General features: G+C 42.0%; 1 protein-coding gene across 1 annotated transcript in view; it reads left to right on the top strand.

Annotated features, from left to right (window-relative positions):
- The first annotated feature begins 958 nt into the window (after positions 1 to 958).
- LOC120573402 (H-2 class II histocompatibility antigen, E-S beta chain-like) overlaps positions 959 to 14,722 on the top strand; it is a 52,868-nt gene continuing 39,104 nt past the window's right edge. The window contains exon 1 of the mRNA XM_039823121.1: positions 959 to 975. The gene's annotated coding sequence lies outside the window, so the exon portion shown is untranslated. The remainder of the gene's footprint in view (positions 976 to 14,722) is intronic.

The raw sequence follows: 14,722 nt of genomic DNA, 5'->3' as shown, positions 1-14,722 counted from the left end.
CCACAGCAGTAAACTACCCCGGTATTTATTCGGTTTGGGAAATCCTACGATCTCTACACATTCATGTACTTTTGCCTTTTTTAAACTCATTGTATGGAGAAAAACACTTCCAGAACCAGAGCCATAAAAAAGTGGGCGGTCACTGTTGAGGTCTATAACGTTTGATTTTAACTTTATTTTGTTAGTAACATATATGATCAGAATATTACACTCACAGGTTGTGATATGTAGTGATGCAGCTTGGACCCAGGTGCTTGAATCAAACCCTCATGTGAAATATTGCTTAATTATGAGATGCAGTTTAAGTGAATGGAAGACAGGAATCGTATGTCTCTTTTCCTGTGTCCATGTAGAATATGTTTTCTCTTTGGTTTTGTGAAAAATAATTTTAAAAAGTTAAACTCAACATCTGTGAACACAATAACAGAGAGGAAGTGCTGTGTGTCTGATCTGCTCCATCAGCAGCCTGTAGTCTGAGCTGTCTGCCTGGTAACAGGTGATGGTTGGATAGGATTGGATGCTGCAGGTCATGTGATCATGTCCTCTGGTTTTTAGAGCAGCTCTCAGTGAGACTGAGTCAGTGTTTGTTAAGAGAACAGAGGAACATGGCTTCATCCTTTCTCAGGGTCTCCCTGCTCTTCATCAGCCTCTACACAGCAGGTAGGATCAATACTCTGATCACTGATCAATACTACACACCTTTTACTACTGTTTATACTTCATCAGCCTCTACAGAGCAGGTAGGGATCAATACTCTGATCACTGATCAATACTACACACTTTTATACTTTTATACTTCATCAGCCTCTACACAGCAGGTAGGATCAATACTCCTGATCACTGATCAATACTACACACTTTATACTATTTATACTTCATCAGCCTCTACACGCAGGTAGGATCAATACTCTGATCACTGATCAATACTCACACACTCTTTATACTGTTTATACTTCATCAGCCTCTACACAGCAGGTGGAGATCAATACTCTGATCACTGATCAATACTACACACTTTATACTGTTTATACTTCATCAGTCTCTACACAGCAGGTAGGATCAATACTCTGATCACTGATCAATACTACACACTTTATACTATTAATACTTCATCAGCCTCTACACAGCAGGTAGGATCAATACTCTGATCACTGATCAATACTACACACTTTATACTGTTTATACTTCATCAGCCTCTACACAGCAGGTAGGATCAATACTCCTGATCACTTATCAATACTATACACTTTATACTGTTTATACTTCATCACCCTCTACAGCAGGGTAGGAATCAATACTCTGATCACTGATCAATACACACACTGTTGAGAAACATATACTGTCTATACTGAAGGCTTATATAATGTCTATGCGGAAACTGCCATGTCTGTACTGAGGAAGCTTATATACTGTGTATACTGAGAGGACTTATATGCTGTCTATGGTGACATATACTGTCTATACTTGGGCTTATATGCTGTGTCTATACTTTAAGGAAGCTTATATACTGTCTATGCTGAGAAGCTTATATATGTCTATGCTAGGAAGCTTATATACTGTCTATGCTGGGAAACATATACTGTCTATGCTAGAAGCTGCTTATATGCTGTCTGTAATGAAACATATAATGTCTATACTGAGAGCATGTATACTGTCTATGCTAGAAGCTATATGCTGTCTGTGAAGTTTATATACTGTCTATGCTAGAAGCTTATATACTGTCTCTATACTGAAGGAAGTTTATATGCTGTCTATGCTGAGAAGCTTATGTGTCTGGGAAGCATATACTGTCTATGCTGAGTTTAATATGCTGTCATGCTGAGAGCTTATGTATCTATGGTGAGGGAAACATATGCTGTCTATGCTGGGAAGCTTATATGCTGTCATACTGAGGAAGCATATATGTCATGCTGAGGCTTATATACTGTCTATACTGAGAAGCATATACTGTCATACTGAGAAGCTTATATACTGTCTATGCTGAGAAGCTTATATGCTGTCTATGCTGAGAGGAAACTATATACTGTCTATACTGAGAAGCTTATATACTGTCTATACTGAGAAGCTTATATACTGTCTATACTGAGAAGCTTATATACTGTCTATACTGAGAAGCTTATATACTGTCTATACTGAGAAGCTTATATACTGTCTATACTGAGAAGCTTATATACTGTCTATACTGAGAAGCTTATATACTGTCTATACTGAGAAGCTTATATAATGTCTATACTGAGAAGCTTATATAATGTCTATACTGAGAAGCTTATATACTGTCTATACTGAGAAGCTTATATACTGTCTATACTGAGAAGCTTATATACTGTCTATACTGAGAAGCTTATATACTGTCTATACTGAGAAGCTTATATACTGTCTATACTGAGAAGCTTATATACTGTCTATACTGAGAAGCTTATATACTGTCTATACTGAGAAGCTTATATACTGTCTATACTGAGAAGCTTATATACTGTCTATACTGAGAAGCTTATATACTGTCTATACTGAGAAGCTTATATACTGTCTATACTGAGAAGCTTATATAATGTCTATACTGAGAAGCTTATATACTGTCTATACTGAGAAGCTTATATACTGTCTTTGCTGAGAAGCCAGTAGCGAAGATTCAAGATGGCAGACTCTCGTTTTACTTCGGAAATCTTCGGAGAAAGACGACAGTCCAACCCCCTGTGGGCGGGTTGAAAACATGCGGAAGTAGCTCCTGCTACTACGACTGTTTCTCTGAAGATTTTGTATTTGATGTGTTGTATGCTCCTTTATTTCCTCTGAGCAATGCATTGTGGGAAAATAATTTCCAACATAAACAGATTAAACCAGCAAGTGTTTTACAAAAGAAATGGAAATTAAACAGATTAACATAAAATAATACATATAATATTATTTAAATAATGTGTTAGTTTCTCTGCTGCATTTAGGAATGAATAAAGAGATGAAATGATGAGTTTGATGTGTTTGTGTGTGTGTGTGTGTGTGTGTGTGTGTGTGTGTGTCTGTGTGTGTGTGTGTGTGTCTGTGTGTGTGTGTGTGTTTGTGTGTGTTATAATAAAGCTGATAATAAAGCATCTGTATAAAGAAACATAACACCTGTATGTGTGTGTCTGGGTGTGTTTGGTGAACTGTTCCCTCGTTCTCTGTTCACCACCAAAACCAGTCAGACCACACGATGCCTTCAGGTGTCTCTGTAAAACCAGGAGTTTACCACCTCCTCCTCTGACACTGAGGATCAGCTGTAACACTCAGGTATTATGAAGACACTGACATTTCCTGCAGCACCTGAACACAGCAGCGTCTGGAAAGTCCCGACTCTTTACTTTCACTTACACGACAGCAGCCAATCAGAAGCAGAGCTGCTGATGAGTCATCAGTTACCAGGAGCAGCAGAGAGAGAGAGAGAGAGAGGTTAGTTAGTTATAAAGTTTATTTCTATATCACTGATCACAGACAGGCCTCTTTAATAAATATATTAATACTAATCCTGTTCCTACAGTCCTGGAGCTGCAGGTTTAGACTCCAGGGGGGGTCCAGGAGGTGACCTTTGACCCCTGCAAACCTCCATCAGTCAGTCTGATTCACCTTCCTCATGGTTTATTATTTAAATCTCCCAGCATGCATTGCACATCAACCTGCAGTGATGGTGAACTCAAGGCAGCAGCAGGACAATTAAAAGTGCTTCACATAAAACATGAAAGAGCTGTTACACACAATTAATAACATCTGTTAAAGAATTCATAAAAACAGATAAAAGAGAATAATACTGGTAGGAAATAAAGAATGAAGTGAGAGTGTGTAACAAATGATTCAAAGAAAGGCAGCATTTGAAAGCAGTGAGACCTGCAGTTAGATCCAGATCAAGTATGTGGTGAGACCTGCAGTTAGATCCAGATCCAGTATGTGGAGTCTACAGCATGCTACTCTGCTAATAATGTTTTACACAACTAGTCTACAGCATGCTACTCTGCTAATAGACATGTTTTACACAACTAGTCTACAGCACGCTACTCTGCTAATAGACATGTTTTACACAACTAGCCTACAGCATGCTACTCTGCTAATAGACATGTTTTACACAACTAGCCTACAGCATGCTACTCTGCTAATAGACATGTTTTACACAACTAGCCTACAGCATGCTACTCTGCTAATAGACATGTTTTACACAACTAGTCTACAGCATGCTACTCTGCTAATAGACATGTTTTACACAACTAGCCTACAGCACGCTACTCTGCTAATAGACATGTTTTACACAACTAGTCTACAGCACGCTACTCTGCTAATAGACATATTTTACACAACTAGTCTACAGAATGCTACTCTGCTAATAGACATGTTTTACACAACTAGTCTACAGCATGCTACTCTGCTAATAGACATGTTTTACACAACTAGCCTACAGCATGCTACTCTGCTAATAGACATGTTTTACACAACTAGTCTACAGAATGCTACTCTGCTAATAGACATGTTTTACACAACTAGTCTACAGCATGCTACTCTGCTAATAGACATGTTTTACACAACTAGTCTACAGCATGCTACTCTGCTAATAGACATGTTTTACACAACAGTCTGCTAATAGACATGTTTTACACAACTAGCCTACAGCATGTTACTCTGCTAATAGACGTGTTTTACACAACTAGTCTACAGCATGCTACTCTGCTAATAGACGTGTTTTACACAACTAGTCTACAGCACGCTACTCTGCTAATAGACATGTTTTACACAACTAGTCTACAGCAAGCTACTCTGCTAATAGACATGTTTTACACAACTAGTCTACAGCATGCTACTCTGCTAATAATGTTTTACACAACTAGTCTACAGCACGCTACTCTGCTAATAATGTTTTACACAACTAGCTTACAGCACGCTACTCTGCTAATAGACGTGTTTTACACAACTAGTCTACAGCACGCTACTCTGCTAATAATGTTTTACACAACTAGTCTACAGCACGCCACTGCTAATAACATGTTTTACACAACTAGCTTACAGCACGTTACTCTGCTAATAGACGTTTTTTACACAACTAGCTACAGCATGCTACTCTGATAATAGACATATTTTACACAACTAGTCTACAGCATGCTACCTGCTAATAGACATGTTTTACACAACTAGCCTACAGCATGCTACTCTGCAATAATGTTTACACAACTAGTCTACAGCAGCTACCTGCTAATAAATGTTTTACACAACTAGTCTACAGCATGCTACTCACATAATAATGTTTTTACAAACTAGCCTACAGCATGCTACTCTGCTAATAATGTTTTACACAACTAGCCTACAGCATGCTACTCTGCTAATAATGTTTTACACAACTAGCCTACAGCATGCTACTCTGCTAATAATGTTTTACACAACTAGCCTACAGCATGTTACTCTGCTAATAATGTTTTACACAACTAGCCTACAGCATGTTACTCTGCTAATAGACGTGTTTTACACAACTAGCCTACAGCATGCTACTCTGCTAATAGACGTGTTTTACACAACTAGTCTACAGCATGCTACTCTGCTAATAATGTTTTACACAACTAGCCTACAGCATGTTACTCTGCTAATAATGTTTTACACAACTAGCCTACAGCATGTTACTCTGCTAATAGACGTGTTTTACACAACTAGTCTACAGCATGCTACTCTGCTAATAATGTTTTACACAACTAGCCTACAGCAGTGCTACTCTGCTAATAGACGTTTTTACACAAATTAGCCTACAGCATGCTACTCTGCTAATAGACATGTTTTACACAACTAGTCTACAGCATGCTACTCTGCTAATAGACATGTTTTACACAACTAGTCTACAGCACGCTACTCTGCTAATAGACATGTTTTACACAACTTGTCTACAGCATGCTACTCTGCTAATAGACATGTTTTACACAACTTGTCTACAGCATGCTACTCTGCTAATAGACATGTTTTACACAACTAGTCTACAGCATGCTACTCTGCTAATAATGTTTTACACAACTAGTCTACAGCATGCTACTCTGCTAATAGACATGTTTTACACAACTAGTCTACAGCATGCTACTCTGCTAATAGACATGTTTTAAACAACTAGTCTACAGCATGCTACTCTGCTAATAGACATGTTTTACACAACTAGCCTACAGCATGCTACTCTGCTAATAGACATGTTTTACACAACTAGTCTACAGCATGCTACTCTGCTAATAGACATGTTTTACACAACTAGCCTACAGCATGCTACTCTGCTAATAGACATGTTTTACACACTACAGCACGCTGCAATAACATTACACAACTAGCCTACAGCACGCTACTCTGCTAATAGACATGTTTTACACAACTAGTCTATTGCACGCTACTCTGTTAATAGACATGTTTTACACAACTAGCCTACAGCAGCTACTTGCTAATAGAATGTTTTTACACAACTAGCCTACAGCACGCTACTCTGTTAATAGAATGTTTTAACTAGCCTACAGCATGCTACACTGCTAATAGACATGTTCACAACATAACCACACGCTACTCTGCTAATAGCCATGTTTTACACAACTAGCCTACAGCACGCTACTCTGCTAATAGACATGTTTTACACAACTAGCCTACAGCACGCTACTCTGCTAATAGCCATGTTTTACACAACTAGCCTACAGCACGCTACTCTGCTAATAGACATGTTTTACACAACTAGCCTACAGCATGCTACTCTGCTAATAATGTTTTACACAACTAGCCTACAGCATGCTACTCTGCTAATAATGTTTTACACAACTAGTCTACAGCATTCTACTCTGCTAATAATGTTTTACACAACTAGCCTACAGCATGCTACTCTGCTAATAATGTTTTACACAACTTGTCTACAGCATGCTACTCTGGTAATAGACATGTTTTACACAACTAGTCTACAGCATGCTACTCTGCTAATAATGTTTTACACAACTTGTCTACAGCATGCTACTCTGCTAATAATGTTTTACACAACTAGTCTACAGCATGCTACTCTGCTAATAAACATGTTTTACACAACTAGTCTACAGCATGCTATACTCTGCAATAGACATGTTTTACACAACTAGTCTACAGCATACTACTCTGCAATAGACATGTTTTAAACAACTATAGTCTACAGCACGCTACTCTGCTAATAGACATGTTTTACACAACTAGTCTACAGCATGCTACTCTGCTAATAGACATGTTTTACACAACTAGCCTACAGCATGCTACTCTGCTAATAGACATGTTTTACACAACTAGTCTACAGCATGCTACTCTGCTAATAGACATGTTTTACACAACTAGTCTACAGCATGCTACTCTGCTAATAGACATGTTTTACACAACTAGTCTACAGCATGCTACTCTGCTAATAATGTTTTACACAACTAGCCTACAGCATGCTACTCTGCTAATAATGTTTTACACAACTTGTCTACAGCATGCTACTCTGGTAATAGACATGTTTTACACAACTAGCCTACAGCATGCTACTCTGCTAATAGACATGTTTTACACAACTAGTCTACAGCATGCTACTCTGGTAATAGACATGTTTTACACAACTAGTCTACAGCATGCTACTCTGCTAATAATGTTTTACACAACTTGTCTACAGCATGCTACTCTGCTAATAATGTTTTACACAACTAGCCTACAGCATGCTACTCTGCTAATAATGTTTTACACAACTAGTCTACAGCATGCTACTCTGCTAATAGACATGTTTTACACAACTAGTCTACAGCATGCTACTCTGCTAATAGACATGTTTTACACAACTATAGTCTACAGCACGCTACTCTGCTAATAGACATGTTTTACACAACTAGTCTACAGCATGCTACTCTGCTAATAGACATGTTTTACACAACTAGTCTACAGCATGCTACTCTGCTAATAGACATGTTTTACACAACTAGTCTACAGCATGCTACTCTGCTAATAGACATGTTTTACACAACTATAGTCTACAGCACGCTACTCTGCTAATAGACATGTTTTACACAACTAGTCTACAGCATGCTACTCTGTTAATAGACATGTTTTACACAACTAGCCTACAGCATGCTACTCTGCTAATAATGTTTTACACAACTAGCCTACAGCATGCTACTCTGCTAATAATGTTTTACACAACTAGTCTACAGCATGCTACTCTGCTAATAATGTTTTACACAACTAGCCTACAGCATGCTACTCTGCTAATAATGTTTTACACAACTAGCCTACAGCATGCTACTCTGCTAATAATGTTTTACACAACTAGTCTACAGCATTCTACTCTGCTAATAATGTTTTACACAACTTGTCTACAGCATGCTACTCTGGTAATAGACATGTTTTACACAACTAGCCTACAGCATGCTACTCTGGTAATAGACATGTTTTACACAACTAGTCTACAGCATGCTACTCTGCTAATAATGTTTTACACAACTTGTCTACAGCATGCTACTCTGCTAATAATGTTTTACACAACTAGCCTACAGCATGCTACTCTGCTAATAGACATGTTTTACACAACTAGCCTACAGCATGCTACTCTGCTAATAATGTTTTAATAATAATAATAATAAATTGAATTTATATAGCGCTTTTCATGGACTCAAAGTCGCTTTACAGGGCAGGGTAGATTATAAAAACATAACAAAACAAAACGAGCAAACAAAACAAGTAGAACAAAACAAGATACAGATGAAAAAGGGAGGGGGGCAGGTGGACTATGGGTAGGCTGAGGTGAAGAGATGGGTCTTGAGGCGGGACTGGAAGATGGTGAGGAACTCAGAGGTGCGGATCTCTTTGGGGAGGGAGTTCCAGAGCCTGGGAGCTGCTCTGGAGAAGGCTCTGTCCCCAAAACAGCGAGGTTGGACTTTTGGATGGGAGAGGAGACCGGCTGAGGTGGATCTGAGGGACCGTGGAGGGTTGGTAAGGGGAGAGGAGGTCAGTGAGGTATGAGGGGGCCAGATGGTGGAGGGCTTTATAGGTGAGGACCAGGATTTTGTAGGTGATCCGTGTGGGAAATGGGAAGCCAGTGGAGTGTTTTTTAGGACTGGAGTGATGTGGTGCCAGGATTTGGAGCAGGTAATGAGGCTGGCGGCTGAGTTCTGGACCAGTTGGAGTCGGGTTGATGTTTGGTAGAGCTGATGCCAGGGAGAAGTGAGTTGCAGTAGTCCAGTGGGAGGAGATGAAGGCGTGAATGAGTCTTTCAGCAGCGGGGGGGTGAGAGAGGGTCTGATTTTGGCGATGTTAGCGGAGGTGAAAGAAGGAGGTTTTAATGACTTGACGGATGTGAGGCTCAAGGGAGAGGGTGGAATCAAAGATAACGCGTTGCCAGTTGCGGGCCTGGGGAGATGGGGAGACAATGGTGCCGGGTCGATGGTGAGAGTGGGGTTATTGGTTTTGCTGGAGTGTGGATTTGGAGCCGATCAGAAGGAATTCTGTTTTGTCGCTGTTGAGTTTGAGGAAGTTGTGTTGCATCCAGGTTTTAATAGCTGACAGACAGGAGTTGATGTGGGAGAGGGGAGGATTGTGGGGGGATTTGGTGCTGAGGTAGATCTGGGTGTCGCCAGCATAGCAGTGGAAGTCCAGGTTGAATTGGCGGAGTATCTGACCAAGAGGGAGGATGTAGATGATGAAGAGGAGGGGGCCAAGCACGGAGCCTTGGGGAACACCTTGAGTGACTGTGGCTGTGGCAGAGGTGTGGTTGTGGAGAGAGATGAAATGGGATCTGTTGGAAAGGTAGGAGTGGAGCCAGTTGAGTGCACCGTCGATAACGAGGTCTTTGAGTCTGGTGAGCAGGATGTTATGGCTCACAGTATCGAAGGCTGCACTCAGGTCGAGGAGGATGAGGATGTTGAGGGAACCGGTGTCAGCAAAGGTGAGGAGGTCGTTGAGGACTTTGAGGAGAGCGGTTTCTGGTGCTGTGTAGGGGGCGAAAACCAGATTGGAGAGGTTCGAATAGGTTATTGGCAAGAAGATGGGTTTGTAGTTGTGAGGCGACTATGCGTCCAGGGTTTTAGACAGAAAGGGGAGGTTGGATATTTGGGCGGTAGTTGTTGAGAGAGGAGGGATCCAGACCAGGTTTTTTAAGGATTGGGGTGACAGCGGCAGTTTTGAAAGCAGAGGGACAGTTCCAAGGGACAGTGAGGAGTTGAAGAGGTTAGTGAGGTAGGGGCATAGGACCGGGAGGCAGGACTTCAGAAGTGGAGTAGGGAGGGGCGGCAGGAGCAGGTAGTGGGTTTGGAAGAGCTGATGAGTTTGGAGATTTCAGGAGGAGTGACTGGGTTAAACTGGGAGAGGAGGAAGTGTGGAGGAGGGTCGGGAGGTCTGGAGGGGTTGAGAGAGGAGGGTCCAAGGTAGGTGCTGGAGTAGATCCTGGAAGGTCAGATACAGGGGATAGGGATTTGTAAATGAGATTGATTTTGTCAGTGAAAAAGTGGAGGAATGAGTTGCAGAGATCCGGAGTAGAGGTAAGGGAGGCGTTGCGTCCGAGGCTTGATGAGGTTGTTCAATGTGGAGAAAAGAGGGTTCTGGGGTTTTGGCAGGGGTCGGTGAGGATGGTGGAGAGGTAGGCAGATTTGGCAGCAATGAGGGCATCTTTGTAGGCGATGAGATGGGATTTATAGGCTTCATGATGGACTGTGAGGGATGATTTCTTTGTCAGATCGCTTGCCGGCCAGTTTGTTTCATTTTTCGGAGTGCAGGTGTGTACCAGGGTGAAGAGGTGTTAAAAGTGACGAGTTTTGTTTTGAGGGGGGCCAGGATGTTGAGGGAGGTAGACAAGGTGGAGTTGGAGGTGGTCTGTGAGGTCATCGGGTGAGGTGAGGGTTGAGTCCAGGTGGAGAGTGGTGGAGAGCAGGTCAGAGAGATGGTGGGGATTGATAGATTTGAGGTTGCGGAAGGTGATTTCTCTGAGGAGGCGGGGGTGGGGTTGGAGAAGGGATGGTGAACCGTAACAGTTTGTGATCAGAGAGGGGAAAGAGGCATGGATGGAGGTCGAAGCACTGGTTGGTTGGTGGAGCAGACCAGGTCGAGGATGTGACCTTTTTACAGTGGGTGGGGAATGTGACATGTTGGGTGAGAGAGAAGTTATCCAGTAAAATTTTGAATTCTGATGAGAGCTTGCATGTGGGGGAGTCCATGTGGATGTTTAAGTCACCGAGTAGCAGCAGACCGGAGAGAGAGATGAGGCTAGTGTGAGGAGTTCAGTAAAAACACAGAGGAAGGAGGGATTTGGTTTAGGTGGCCGGTAAATGAGGATGACTGTCATGGAGGAAAAGAGTTTTGAGACGAGGATATTCAAACGATGATACTGAGGGGAGGGTGAGTTCTGTGATCCGGAAGTTCTGATTGAAAATGATGGCGAGGCCACCTCCACGGTGGGAGGGGCGGGGTTTGCAGATGTAGTTGTAGCCAGGGGGATGCTTGGTTGAGGGAGAAGAAGTCGTTGGGTTGCTTGCCAGGTTTCGGTGAGCAGAAGGAAGTCAAGAGTGTTGTCGAGGATTAGTTCATGGAGGACAGGGGCTTTATTGTTGAGCCGATCGGGTGTTGAGGAGGGCAAAGTTGGCATGGTGAGAGGGTGGTGGGATGGGGGCAGGCTGGAGAGATCTGAGGTTGTCCCGGTTAGGCGTGTGTGGTCGTTTGGGGTGTGGGGGTATTGCAGTTGAGGGGGGACAGTGAGCCGATTAGCAAATGATTGGAGAGTATGATTGAGTGTATGTGAAGTGGGGAAAGCACTGTAGTCCGGTCCGGGTTTTCTGTGTAGCCTGATGATGCGTTCAGCCCTATGTGAACCAGTGGGTGAAGCATTCAGATGACGTGGGACAGGTGCAACAGAGCGTGCAGGTGACCAGATGGATGGAATGGATTGTCCGTGGTGGAAGAAAACAAACTTGGCGGCAGAGCTTCTGTGGATGTAACGGCGTCGACGTAGAAGTCCGAAAGCTGTTTGATGACTGGGATGCAGGATGGAATGGAGTAGTTGACGTAATTGGACCAGTTGCAGAGTTGAATATTTGATCATGATGCCGAACGGAGGGACGGAGAGCTCCGTGATAGTGGTTAGCCGTGGGCTAGGAGCACAGAGGTGGAGGTGGAGATGGATGAATGAGGTGATTGCCAAAATGATCCACAGCATGACCGAAGGAGAGGAATGTCTAGTCTTGGTCGCTGCCGCATCTGGTGGAGGTTGCCTATGAGGAGGAGGGGTCAGCACCGGGTTAGCCGCCGAAGCAGCTTGGATTTGCCGCCACGCGTTTGGTGAACGGGGGCAGCTAGCTAGCGGCTAACCGACGAGGCAAGAGTCCGGTCAAGGAGCCCCAGGCGGCTTCGGGAACCAGCAGAGAGACTGTCCAGAGGTACAGAGGCTGTCCAGAGGTAGGGGGTACAGCGAACACAAACACAAGAGAATAGCAGACGAATAGCAGATGAATAGCAGACGGAGAAGCGGCGAATAACCAGCGCCAGCGTCCTCTCACGTCGTTTACACAACTAGTCTACAGCATTCTACTCTGCTAATAATGTTTTACACAACTTGTCTACAGCATGCTACTCTGGTAATAGACATGTTTTACACAACTAGCCTACAGCATGCTACTCTGCTAATAGACATGTTTTACACAACTAGTCTACAGCATGCTACTCTGCTAATAGACATGTTTTACACAACTAGTCTACAGCATGCTACTCTGCTAATAGACATGTTTTACACAACTATAGTCTACAGCACGCTACTCTGCTAATAGACATGTTTTACACAACTAGTCTACAGCATGCTACTCTGCTAATAGACATGTTTTACACAACTAGTCTACAGCATGCTACTCTGTTAATAGACATGTTTTACACAACTAGCCTACAGCACGCTACTCTGCTAATAGACATGTTTTACACAACTAGTCTACAGCATGCTACTCTGCTAATAGACATATTTTAAACAACTAGCCTACAGCATGCTACTCTGCTAATAGACATGTTTTACAAAACTAGTCTACAGCACGCTACTCTGCTAATAGACATGTTTTACACAACTAGACTACAGCATGCTACTCTGCAAATAGACATGTTTTACACAACTAGTCTACAGCACGCTACTCTACTAATAGACATGTTTTACACAACTAGACCACAGCATGCTACTCTGCTAATAGACATGTTCACACAACTAGTCTACAGCATGCTACTTTGCTAAAAGACATGTTTTACACAACTAGTCTACAGCACGCTACTCTGCTAATAGACATGTTTTACACAACTAGTCTACAGCACGCTACTCTGCTAATAGACATGTTTTACACAACTAGTCTACAGCACGCTACTCTGCTAATAGACATGTTTTACACAACTAGCCTACAGCACGCTACTCTGCTAATAGACATGTTTTACACAACTAGTCTACAGCATGCTACTCTGCACAATAGACATGTTTTACACAACTAGTCTACAGCATGCTACTCTGCTAATAGACATGTTTTACACAACTAGTCTACAGCAGCGCTACTCTGCTAATAGACATGTTTTAACACAACTAGTCTACAGCATGCTACTCTGCTAATAGACATGTTTTACACAACTAGTCTACAGCATGCTACTCTGCTAATAGACATGTTTTACACAACTAGTCTACAGCATGCTACTCTGCTAATAGACATGTTTTTACACAACTATAGCCTACAGCACGCTACTCTGCTAATAGACATGTTTTACACAACTAGTCTACAGCATGCTACTCTGCTAATAGACATGTTTTACACAACTAGCCTACAGCACGCTACTCTGCTAATAGACATGTTTTACACAACTAGCCTACAGCATGCTACTCTGCTAATAGACATGTTTTACACAACTAGTCTACAGCATTCTACTCTGCTAATAGACATGTTTTACACAACTAGCCTACAGCATGCTACTCTGCTAATAGACATGTTTTACACAACTAGCCTACAGCATGCTACTCTGCTAATAATGTTTTACACAACTAGTCTACAGCATGCTACTCTGCTAATAATGTTTTACACAACTTGTCTACAGCATGCTACTCTGCTAATAGACATGTTTTACACAACTAGCCTACAGCATGCTACTCTGCTAATAGACATGTTTTACACAACTAGTCTACAGCATGCTACTCTGCTAATAGACATGTTTTACACAACTAGTCTACAGCATGCTACTCTGCTAATAATGTTTTACACAACTTGTCTACAGCATGCTACTCTGCTAGACATGTTTTACACAACTAGCCTACAGCATGCTACTCTGCTAATAGACATGTTTTACACAACTAGCCTACAGCATGCTACTCTGCTAATAGACATGTTTTACACAACTAGTCTACAGCATGCTACTCTGCTAATAGACATGTTTTACACAACTAGTCTACAGCATGCTACTCTGGTAATAGACATGTTTTACACAACTAGCCTACAGCATGCTACTCTGCTAATAGACATGTTTTACACAACTAGTCTACAGCATGCTACTCTGCTAATAGACATGTTTTACACAACTAGTCTACAGCACGCTACTCTGCTAATAGACATGTTTTACACAACTAGTCTACAGCACGCTACTCTGCTAATAGACATGTTTTACACAACTAGTCTACAGCATGCTACTCTGCTAATAGACATGTTTTACACAACTAGTCTACAGCATGCTACTCTGCTAATAGACATGTTTTACACAACTAGCCTACAGCACGCTACTC

The sequence above is a fragment of the Perca fluviatilis genome, chromosome 14, assembly GCF_010015445.1.
Source record: "Perca fluviatilis chromosome 14, GENO_Pfluv_1.0, whole genome shotgun sequence".
In the NCBI taxonomy this organism is placed as follows: domain Eukaryota; kingdom Metazoa; phylum Chordata; class Actinopteri; order Perciformes; family Percidae; genus Perca; species Perca fluviatilis.
Note: the sequence above shows the minus strand (reverse complement) of the source record. Positions and strands in the feature narration are given on the sequence as shown.